Source organism: Silurus meridionalis, chromosome 22 (assembly GCF_014805685.1).
Source record: "Silurus meridionalis isolate SWU-2019-XX chromosome 22, ASM1480568v1, whole genome shotgun sequence".
In the NCBI taxonomy this organism is placed as follows: Eukaryota; Metazoa; Chordata; class Actinopteri; order Siluriformes; family Siluridae; genus Silurus; species Silurus meridionalis.
The window spans coordinates 2,036,340-2,048,695 of record NC_060905.1 but is presented as its reverse complement, the minus strand read 5'-3'; the positions used below and the strand labels follow the sequence as shown (position 1 = coordinate 2,048,695).

At 42.9% G+C, this 12,356-nt stretch overlaps 1 protein-coding gene across 1 annotated transcript in view; it reads right to left on the bottom strand.

Moving 5' to 3' along the window:
• The window catches only part of tanc2a (tetratricopeptide repeat, ankyrin repeat and coiled-coil containing 2a), a 122,242-nt gene that overhangs the window by 56,378 nt on the left and 53,508 nt on the right, over positions 1-12,356 (bottom strand).

Sequence of the window (12,356 nt, the reverse complement as noted above, 5' to 3'; positions counted from 1 at the left end):
TATGGATTAGAGACAGTGGCATTGAGTAAAAGACAGGAGGTGGAGCTGGAGGTAGCAGAGCTGAAGATGTTGAGGTTTTTGTTGGAAGTGACGAGGATGGACAAGATTAGAAATGAGTTTATTAGAGGGACAGCGCACGTAGGATGTTTTGGTGACAAGGTGAGGGAGGCGAGATTGAGATGGTTTGGACATGTGCAGAGGAGGGACATGAATTATATTGGTAGAAGAATGCTGAGGATGGAGCCACCAGGTAGGAGGAAAAGAGGAAGGCCAAGAAGGAGGTTCATGGATGTGGTGAGAGAAGACATGCAGGTAGTTGGTGTAAAAGAGGCAGATGTAGAGGACAGGGTGGTATGGAGACGGATGATCCGCTGTGGCAACCCCTAATGGGAGCAGCCGAAAGAAGAAGAAGAAGAAGAAGATGCGAGTTTCTTTAATGTGTGAGTTCTGATTCACTCACTCACTCACTCACTCACTCACTCACTCACTCACTCACTCACACACTCACACACTCACTCACTCATTTACTCACTAACACACTCACTCACTCACTCACTCACTCACACACTCACTCACTCACTCACTCACACACTCACTCACTCATTTACTCACTCACTCACTCATTCATTTACTCACTAACACTCACTCACTCACTCATTTACTCACTAACACTCACTCACTCACTCATTTACTCACTAACACTCACTCACTCACTCACTCATTTACTCACTAACACTCACTCACTCACTCACTCATTTACTCACTAACACTCACTCACTCACTCACTCATTTACTCACTAACACACTCACTCACTCACTCATTTACTCACTAACACACTCACTCACTCACTCACTCATTTACTCACTAACACACTCACTCACTCACTCATTTACTCACTAACACACTCACTCATTTACTCACTAACACACTCACTCACTCACTCATTTACTCACTAACGCACTCACTCACTCACTCATTTACTCACTAACACACTCACTCACTCACTCACTCATTTACTCACTCACACACCACTCACTCACTCACTCATTTACTCACCAACACACTCACTCACTCACTCACTCATTTACTCACTAACACACTCACTCACTCACTCACTCATTTACTCACCAACACACTCACTCACTCACTCATTTACTCACTAACACACTCACTCATTTACTCACCAACACACTCACTCACTCACTCATTTACTCACTCAACACACTCACTCACTCACCATTTACTCACTAACACACTCACTCACTCACTCACCATTTACTCACTAACACACTCACTCACTCACTCATTTACTCACTAACACACTCACTCACTCATTTACTCACTAACACACCACTCACTCACTCATTTACTCACCAACGCACTCACTCACTCACCATTTACTCACTAACACACTCACCACTCACTCACCATTTACTCACTCAACACACTCACTCACTCACTCACTCACCACACACTCACACACTCACTCACTCACCACACACTCACTCACTCACTCACTCATTCGCTCATTTACTTACTCACTCACTCACTTATTTATTCACTCACTCACTCACTTACTCATTCATTTACTTTCTCACTCATTTTCTCACTCACTTATTCATTCCCTTCCTCCCTTCATCACTCCTTCCCTCTTTCACTCTCTCCCTCACTCCTTATCTTTTTCTTATTTCCGTTCCTCCCCATTTCATGTTCCATCATTAGTTCTCTTTGATTTACAGTTTTTTATCTCTCTCTCACTCACTAGTTATCTTTTTCTCCGTAGTTAAGCATTCATTTACAATAATAAAATCTGACAGCAGATAAAAAATTGTCCTCATTTAAAACCTGCACACAGGTTAAATGAAATCACGTTAGGCCACACCCACTCTATTTTCTACACTGTAAGCCCCGCCCATCTCGGTGAGATGCTATTCTGCACCCGAGTGAAATCAGAGTAACGCTGCTAAGAGTTCCAGACTCACCTCTGTGTGCTGACGGTGCGAGAGCGCCAGGCCGAGTGACGGCACCATGACTGACAGCGAGAAGAACGCGAGAAGGTCCAAGCCGAGGAACTGACGAAGAACCACGCAGCACTGAAGCGAGCGAGCGTATGTGTGTGTCCTCTCTGCAGTGTCGATGAAGACTGCCAGATAGCAGCGCATGCACCACACACACACACACACACACACACACACACACACACACACACACACACACAATCGTTTCTCGCTTTTTTGCAGGAGTGAAGCAGACAGACGGAGCCCTCCTTCCACTTGTTCTCTCCCACACGATAACAGCTATTCAGCTGTCTCTCCTTTTCTCTTTCGTTTCCTCCCTCATCCCTCGCTCCCTACGCACAACCTCGTAACCTGTCCTGCATGCGATCCGCCCACTTCCCTCTGATTCAGCTACACAAAGACCGAGAGAGGGGAGAACACAGTGTTTCAGGATACAACGTGTCAACACCAGCACACACACAAACACACACACACACACACACACACACACAAAACATTAAAAAGCACAGGGCCATGCTTTCACAATAACTGCTTCTCGTTTTAAATGATGACACAGCAGGAATAACAGAGCAGTGTGTCGTTTGGCTCTGCTCGAAAAACTGCAGCAGAACTGAGGAATTCATATACATTTACTCACATTCACACACACACACACACACACACACACACACACACACACACACACACACACACACACACAGGGGGTAGGTGATCTGCTCTCCCACACCTACCTGTCACTGCAGTCAAGTAGTGGTGAATCCCACCCGAGAAAGAAAGAAAGAAAGAAAGAAAGAAAGAAAGAAAGAAAGAAAGAAAGAAAGAAAGAGCCTCTGGAGAACAGAGGGCTAAGGGCCTTGCTCAAGGGCCCAACACTAGCAGTTTGACTGTGCAAAGGCTTGAACCCCAACCTTCCGATCAGTAACCCAATGCCTTAACTGTTTAACAGTATATTTCCATTTGACCTTGCTATGACCCTGAATATTTTCAACACACCTCCTGATACTCCTCCTGAATAAACCCCTGAAATCCTCACCAAGAGATAAAGAGTAATCTTCACCCATATCTAAAATGACTTACATGGATCTCATTCACACAACTGAGCAGCTCTGGGGTCTCTGGGGTCTCTGGGGCCTTGCTCATGGTCCCAGCACTCATGACCTTTATATATACTGTATAAAGACCAATGTCATAACAACTGAGCAACAACCTCCCTGTGTTTAAACTCAGGGCTCTGGAATATGAAGGCTTCTACCAGAGATAAAACATCTCAACTGGATCTGTAGAGATTCTGAAAGACACAGGAGGTTCTAAAGATGACCCCTCAGCTTCCCACTCGGCTCAGACGCTCTCACCACCATCTGTGACTTCGTGATCCGGCTTTGAATGGAAGGCGTCTGAGGCACAGACAGTTGAGGGAGATAACGATAAGCTTTTCAAATAATAGAAACAAAAAGGGGGTCTAGTCTCGAGGGAAAATTTTGTCCTGCAGCTCAGGTCTGTGCTCTCTGAATAGACCAGAGTTCCCGACCTTGCAAGGGCAAAAAGGGCAAAACCTAGTGAAGGGTGAATGGTATTGGATTGAGGCTACTCTTGTATGGATTAAAGGATTAAACAACAATAAAGGATGGTAATGATGAAGAGCCATAAGTCTAAAAAGTCGTCTAGACCCCTTAAAGTGAACATGACAAAAAAAGTGTCTCGTATCTGCACGTAAACCGTCAACAATCTACCATGAAGAAACCTGCTTCCTGCTTCCAAGAATTTCATGATGAGGAGTATTCTGCATTCAGCTTTTTGTATGAGGGAAAGTTTGCATGGCTTCTTTTTGGGTTCTCCACTGTAACATCATTCACTAATTGTACACCACATTGAACTCTATATGTCAGTGGACGAGATTTAATTTCCTCCTTCTTTTCCAGTTCACTGTCTCCCCCCACATACACACTCCCCATCCAACAGGGTGATGGATCTTCACGTAACCTCTTATCCCAAGGAGCTTTCCAATCCACACCCTGTGTATTACAAGACGTACATTTGATTCAATCATCTTCAGTATCACTGGTTCTGCTGGTCAAGGATTTGGTTAAGAGGAACAGGGCAGTTTCTAGCCTTTTTGCGACCCTAGACAAGGTTCTGATTGTTACCCCCTCCCATGGCTCCGCCCTCCAACCACAAAATTGCCTGAATTCAAGTAAGTAAACATTTACTGTACCTTAAACTTCAGCAGAAATACGATGCTGCAGAGCAAGCTCTAAAACACTACACCTAATGCAATCTGGAGGTCTTCCAGTTCTTCACAAAGTACCAGAGACATATTCAAAATTAGGGGTTATTTAGAGTCATCAATCCACAGGAAACCCATAAAGAAGCCAAAATAAAACTTCACACAAAGAAAAAAGAAAAATGTTCAGAATTCAACCGAGAACCCTGGAGCATTAAGGAAGCAACGCTAGCTGCCCTCACACTGAGAGAGCTTAGATAAAAATCTAACATCTCACAGGTTCTAGCTAATAAGAATAAAATAACATAGAACACTTTTACATGCCTTGGGGGTCTTCAGCACCGCTGCTGTGGCTCCCTGCAGCCTCGAAAAAATGACGTAAAATTAAATAAAAAAATATATATATTTATTATATTCTTTTGTTAAACAGTGGACAGTGTTTCAACTAGAACAAGCCTCGTCTCGGCATTCGAGGTAACAGATGCAACGCTGAAAATTTTGACGATTTTGAAGATCCATACTCCATACTTCCTGCACCCTGACCCATGACTAGCTGATATTAAGGACCCTGCTTGTGTAAGCTAACTATCTTAAAAGCTTACAATTTCGAATAAAAGCAGCGAGTTTTGTTAAGAAGTCATCAGCTGGAGATGAACGGAAAAGAACATTTCAGAATGGTGCGGAAAGCTTCATATGGCGGATAAAATCTCCACTCAAAAACAGTCGCTAGTTTTTCAGGTGAAAATCCGTTCACAGACCCAGACTGGATGAAAGAATCGTTCAAATATCCGAGCATCTATTTCACGACGCCACTCTCCCGTTGCCAGGTGACACTCACACGACTTGAGAGGGACGAGAAACCTGGGGTTGCAACCAGGCAACTATCTTACATCTGCATAAAACAACAAAATGTGTTACATCCGTTTAAAGCTTAAATATGGTTTGCGGCTCTAGGCAAATTGTATTTGTTGGGGGAGGGGTCTAAATGGCTGTTTTGGTCACAAAGGTTGTAGAGCAATTTTATTTTATTGCTCTCAATATTACTTTATATTGGGTCTGATGTAAGTTCCCAATTTTAGCAAGAACCTCATTGGTTGAATTTACAATGATGTCATCCTATTTAAAATGTACACTATAGTAAAATATGATAAAACGCATATCGCTTAGCTTATCACCTATGCACTGATTCACTTGTCCTTTTTTTTCTCGACCAGAGATGTGGGGGACCCGGAAAATTCTGGGAGCAACAGGAATACTTTGACTTGACCTTGACCTGTTTATCTCAATTGCGAAATCGAAACGCTTTCTACGGTGTTTTAATCCCAGACAAACCAGTGCGCTAGTCAGCTAAACAGCTAGCAGGGTGAGTTTTGATACTATTGTGTAACCAAACTTAATTCTATCAGAACTGGCACTTTGCCAATGAGATTGTGGTACCTCCTGTCCCCTTCATGACCCAGGACAAAGACAGCAGAAAATCCTGGAATAAGATCCTCAGTGTTGGGATAAAGAGGAATCTAACTGTGGAAAACAAAACATGGTGATAGCAGTGATTGCAGAAAGCAGCTCACTTTCATGACTTTCTGGATCACAGCCCCTGAAAAAAAGAAAACATAAAACATTCTGGGGTTTCATTTCACTTTTAGGACTGTTATTGGATTTGGCTTTTGTGGTGAAGCACAACAGGAGCACTTAAATCTCAGTGGCAGCTAGAACCGTCCCAGGATACACTAATCTGCCTGGCTGATAGGTGCGTATTATATTCACGCAACCGCATTTATCCCAGAGGCAGATCTGTCTACAGGTGAAGAATTCATTTAGAGGCTTGGCTTTTAACAAAAGACCTGCAAACACAGAGTTCATCTGCCCTACCACTTTCATTACCTTTATTTATACACACTTTTCCCTGTATTGTTATTTACCTTCCTTGTTCACTGGCTGACAAAAAGGTTTTCACCTGGGACTTTATCAGGGAGTTTTCTAGAGGTTTTATTTGGTGATACTCGATTAATTAACCAATAGTTTTTTTTGCATTGTTTTTTTGTAAAGTATTGATTTATGGAATTGTGCTAAATTAAACAAATATCAATATAGAAATTATGCATATAAATAAAATGATATAAATAACCAATCATAAATTATAATTCATAAATATTGTCTTGTGTAAAAACAAATAGCATGTGGCGTCAGTGATTCACCTCTAGAGGCCGCTCCCGTAACAGCGAAACTTTTCGACTGCTTCAGCAATGGATGCAACCCAGAAAAACTATCAGTATGGATTTTTTTTCCAGCAATCGACTATCGGTGTCGACTGACCTCTAGTTAAGACCCTTGTGGTGGTCGCTCAGTCGGTTAAGACTCAGGTTAGTGATCGGAAGGTCAGGGGATTCAAGTCCGGTTTTTGCCAAGCTGCCATTCTTGGGGCCCTTGAGTAAGGCCCTTAACCCTTTGTGCTCCAAGGGATGCTGGTATATACAAAGAAAGAGTTTCCCTGTGCTGTAATGATCATGTGACACCATTTTGTTTTTAACTATCCAAAGCACCCATAAGGAACTACTGAATTTCTGACACGGGTTTGAATATCACCTTAAACTCAGTAGTTCTAGTCACTGATACAAGGAATGCAGGTAAGCAAACCAGGCTTTTAAGGCTCTGGGTTACTGATCAGAAGGTTGTGGATCCAAGCCCACCACTGCCAAACTGCCCATGGTGAGCCCTTGAGCAAGACTTTTAACTCTCTTTGCTCTAGGGGGAGCTGTATCAGGGCTGACCCTGCATTCTGACCGCAGCTTCTTTACATCACTTGAATCAGGATCAGCAAAGAATTTGTGCTGTAATGTTTGAAATCATTGTGGGCCAGCGAGCTGCCCTGTGAGGCGAAACTGAAATCTGATTGGTTAAAGAAACAGAGTTATTTCTTAAGGAGACTGTGGTAAAAAGGCCAGCAGTACTGACTCTGAAGACTCTGGGCAGATTAGATTGACATGGCAGCACATAGAGGCTGAAATCTGATTGGACAAAAACATCTAACATCCACATCCGCCGCTGGTATTTCTATTTCCATGATGAACAGATGTAAAAAGAGTTTCTCGGTATTAATGTGTATTTGAGTGTATAATGTGTTATAATTTCCATCACAATATTAATTCTATTGAAATGAAATCGCTTTTTTCTGCTCGAATCTTACACATATGGTGAGTTTAATATGTTGCATACATTATTATTGAACTCAAATGAAATCCTACCATGTGAACATACGTTAATTCGGTAATGCCGAATCGATACACAATCCAAGATTTAAACATCAAAATCCGTCTACGGGAAAGTCGGAAAGCGCCGGAAAGCCGATACGGCCCAGCTCGGTGTCTTACATAAACAGTGGTACTGCGTCTGATTATTGCATTCGCCGTTAAGCCTGACAGAAGCGCTGAAGCTCAGCGAGAGAGAAAAGCCTCTCATTAGCAGGCTTCGGCTCGTCCTCGTCCTCGTCCAGCGGAAAACCCTGAGCACAGAAAGCTGGATTATTTACACTAATACAGAGACGGGAGAGGACACGACCTTCGCTCAGGTAGTGCACTGCACTGGCTTTTAAAGAAAATCTGTTTAAAATATCAGCGACAATGGACTCCAGGATGTCAGTCGCCCAAAACACTTGTACAACGAAGGCTTTTAAAAACGATGACGCATTTTTTGTTTAAAAAAGCCGTAACGTAAATAAGCGGCAGGGTCGAATCATCGTGTTTTTGCTCATGCGCAGCACAGAGACGTCAGCGCTGTCAGACGTTTCAATGTGGATGAGCAGCTTTTGGAATACGATTGAAAACGAAAGTGTTTTAGAGGAAAATTTCGTTTTTCTAATTTATCCCGATTAGTGCAGATGTAGCCCAAGTCTCCTGTGAACAAACTGTTGCTATAGCAACTCATCAGGATGCACTTTAGAAAATCTATCAACACTTCTGTCCAACCGCATTCCAAAATACAGCAGTCTTGTGGTATACAGGGATTTACTGCGCCTCGGAGGTACGATAAAAATCTTCCCTAAAACAATCCTGTTTTTTTTTAGTTCTACACAAAACCGTTCGAACTTACTGAGAAGAAAAACATCCAGTCTTCAGTTTCCTTAGTTTGTAGCTTCTTCAAATGATTTTTCTTAATGGCCCACAGGGGGCAGCACCTCAGAGCTGAGAGTTTTTCATTTACAGCTTGCTGTAAATATATTTCTCAGACAGCTCTGGCAAAACGAATGACAGGCTGCCTACAGAGCTCGGCCAAATTCCTCACACAAGCCATGCAGGTCTGCAGGCGAGCCATCGATCGGTTGTGGGAGCGTGTGCTTTCCGACACCGAGCGCGATTCCTGCTGCACGCTCAGCAACTTGCTCGCTACGCTGATTTAATTTACGATCAGCGCGTTATTGCGAGTGAGAGCGCGGGGGCGAGCCGTGTCCGTGTCTGGGGAGAAGCTGAGGAAAATCAGCCACTAGATTAGAAGACCGTTTGGTTAGATCCTAAAAGCTCGTGGGAGTCGAACATTCCCAGGAAAACAGGACCCCTATGCAAAACAGACAACTGCAGGAATGCACGAGGAAGCTGTGAAAAGAACAAAAGTGTACAGTGATGTTACTGTTAGTGCGAGTTTGAGATCCTGACGGGTTTCATACAATGCAGCCATGTAGCTATGCAGATCTGGTCCATCACCAGCCTCTCATTTTCTTGATCTTGAGGTTGATAGAATATCTCACTGTGTAAGCTCCTCTGTCCTGAAGCTGTCAAAAAACTTAAAGTTTTAACAGTGTTACTGTTACAAAGTGCCGCCGACTCATAAGGACTCAGACTCGTTATTAAGACGCTCTGTATGAAGTATCAGACTTGTTTTGAAGACTCAGACTCATAAGGACTCAAACTTGTCATGAAGACTCCTTCTTATTATAAAGAATCAGACTGATAAGGACTCAGACTAGGTATTAAGACTCATGTTTGGTGAGACTCAGGCTCAGTATAAACACTGAGACTTGGTACGAAGACTCAGACTCAGTATGAAAACTCAGACTCGGTATTAAGACTCAGACTCGGCATTAGGATTCAGACTCGTTACTGACTCATAATAAAAACGCAGACTAATTATTAAAAACTCAAACTTGTTATGAAAACTCGCATTCTTTATGAAGACTAAGACTTGGTATGTGGACTCGGTATAAAGACTCCACTTCTTTACGAAGACTCGGAACTCATTAGGAAGACTGGGGCATTTAATCACAGGAAAAGATAATTTATGTAAAACAGATGAACAAAGAAACCAACCCTGAAAAAGGAACAAAAGTTAAAGATTTTGAAAACTTTACACAACATCCTTAAGAGAGAAATGAAGTAAAGAGGCCATGAACCGAGTCTGGGCATCTGGTCTAGCGTCTGTTACTGCAGTACTGCCCCCCCCTCCACCTGGCTTCATCTACAGCACCACATCCATCAGCTCCTCCAGCACCTCCACCTGGCGGGGGCTGATCTGATCTCCTGTTCCCCAGCAGGCGTGCAGTTTTAGTAAAGCGTGCACATTCGGTCTCTTTGGGACTCTGTTAAACCCAGACAGCAGTTTAAATGGGAACAGACGCTCTGCCAACATCTTCTCCAGCCAGACACATGGCCCGCAGTCTCTGTCTGAACTTGATAAAGTGTTCAGAGTGGCATCTCCAGGACCACCACGGAGCATTACACTGATCACCGTTCCTCAGGGAACAGTTTCGCTAATTATCTTCTGAAAGTGTAATCGTTCCAATGTATTTATCAAAAAGAAAAACTGAACCTTTCTGTAATAATATATTTTTTCTGAATCAACAGAAAAATGACCAACATGCAGAGACGATGTTCGTACTGATGAAGATGAGCTGAGAGTAACGATGAGGAGGAAAGCTGTAGGGACGTGAGGACATAGCGTGAATATAACGCCTCAGTATAACCCGTCATCCTGAATAAAAGCAGTTATAAATACAGTCCTGGTTTTATTTACGCTCGGACTGGTGAATAAACCTGGGATCTGCTATGAATATAGTGTTTAAAAAGAGTCTGACTTGTTATAACCACCAGGCCACTAGATAAAGGCTGAGATTCTCAAATGACTCATTATAAAAACTTGCTATTAACTCATTATGAATTATGAATGCTAAGGCTCATTATAAACCCTGATACTTGTTACGAACACAGAATTGTTATGTATACTGAGACTCGTTATAAACACAGAGACTCGTTATGAACACTGAGACTCATTATGATCACTGAGAATTGTTTTAAACACCTAAACTCATTATGAACACTGAGACTCGTTATTGACACTGGGACTCCCCATGAACACTGAGACTCGTTATTGACACTGAGACTCCTCATGAACACTGAGACTCGTTATTGACACTGAGACTCCTCATGAACACTGAGACTCCTCATGAACACTGAGACTCGTTATTGACACTGAGACTCCCCATGAACACTGAGACTCGTTATTGACACTGAGACTCCTCATGAACACTGAGACTCGTTATTGACACTGAGACTCCTCATGAACACTGAGACTCGTTATTGACACTGAGACTCCTCATAAACACTGAGACTCGTTATGAAGACTGAAACTCGTTTCAAACACTGACACTCTTTATAAACACAGAAACTTATGAACACTGAGACTCCTTATGAACACTGAGACTCCTTATGAACACTGAGACTCCTTATGAACACTGAGACGCCTTATGAACACTGAGACACAATATAATTGCTCTTTAGGAAGACTAGCGTTCATTTGCACATTAGGACAACTATTTTATACATAAACTAAAGTGTTATTATATAGTCAGAGGTGATTAAGATAAGAATTTTTACACACACACACACACACACACACACACACACACACACACACACACACACACACACACACTACAATCCATATGACTCCTAATAGAGCATCAGTGTGAATATTCAGTGTTTGCATCTATTTTTCAGCCTTAAATATCTTCTAAACACTCATACAGAAAATCTGAAAGACATGGACACAACACAGCACAAAGATGGGTGTGTGTGTGTGTGTGTGTGTGTGTGTGTGTGTGTGTGTGTGTGTGCACAAGCTTACAAGTGTGTGTTTAATGTTTAACACAGACACACCCCTGCAGTAAACCAGCCAGACATAAATACAGAGCCATGGGCCGATGCGCACAAACACACAGATTACACACACCGTTGTAAACACACACACACACACACAGACACACACACACACACACGCAGCCACACCCACAGGCACCACACACAGCTGTAACTGTTAATGAATGGCTGTCGGTATACTATGAACATCACAGATGTCTAATAGAGCTTTCTCTCTGTCTCTCTCACACACACACACCCACACACACATGCCCACACACCCACACACACACCGACACACACGCAAAACCACACCACAGCTCTGCATTTAGCATGTGTATAAAAGGAAGGGAAAGGTTTCTAAGTAAACACAAAGCACAACAGGGGTCTGTGTGACACACACACACACACACACACACACACACACACACACACACACACACACACAGAGCTAACAAGACTGCTTCTGTGTTTTTTTGTTTTCTCTAAAAAAACGTGTGTGTGTGTGTGTGTGTGTGTTAGCCAACAGGGATTAAAGCACACAATGTCTACTCAGAAACACACAAACACAAATGATCAAATTATGTCCAATTTGTCCGGGGATAATTAAAACGGCCCACTGACCGTGACTAACGTCGACACACACACTCGATAGGCAACACAGCTGCACCGGACCTCACCCTCACACACACCCACACACACACAATGGCTGGACGAGATGCCAAAAACCCATCACTACAAAACACAATGTGCAGTGTATGTTAACGTTGATAGCCAAAAGTATTTGGACACCCGACTTTCGCACCCGTATGTGAATCTTCCTCAAACTTGGAGGAGGCACACGATTGTACAGGACGTCTTTGGACGTGAAATATTCCCTTTACATGAACTAGGAAAACCCAAACCTGCTCCAGCAGGACACAAAATCCAGCTCTACTATCCAAGATCTGCTTTCTATGGGATGGAGTGGAACATCTCCTGCTTTAAACCCC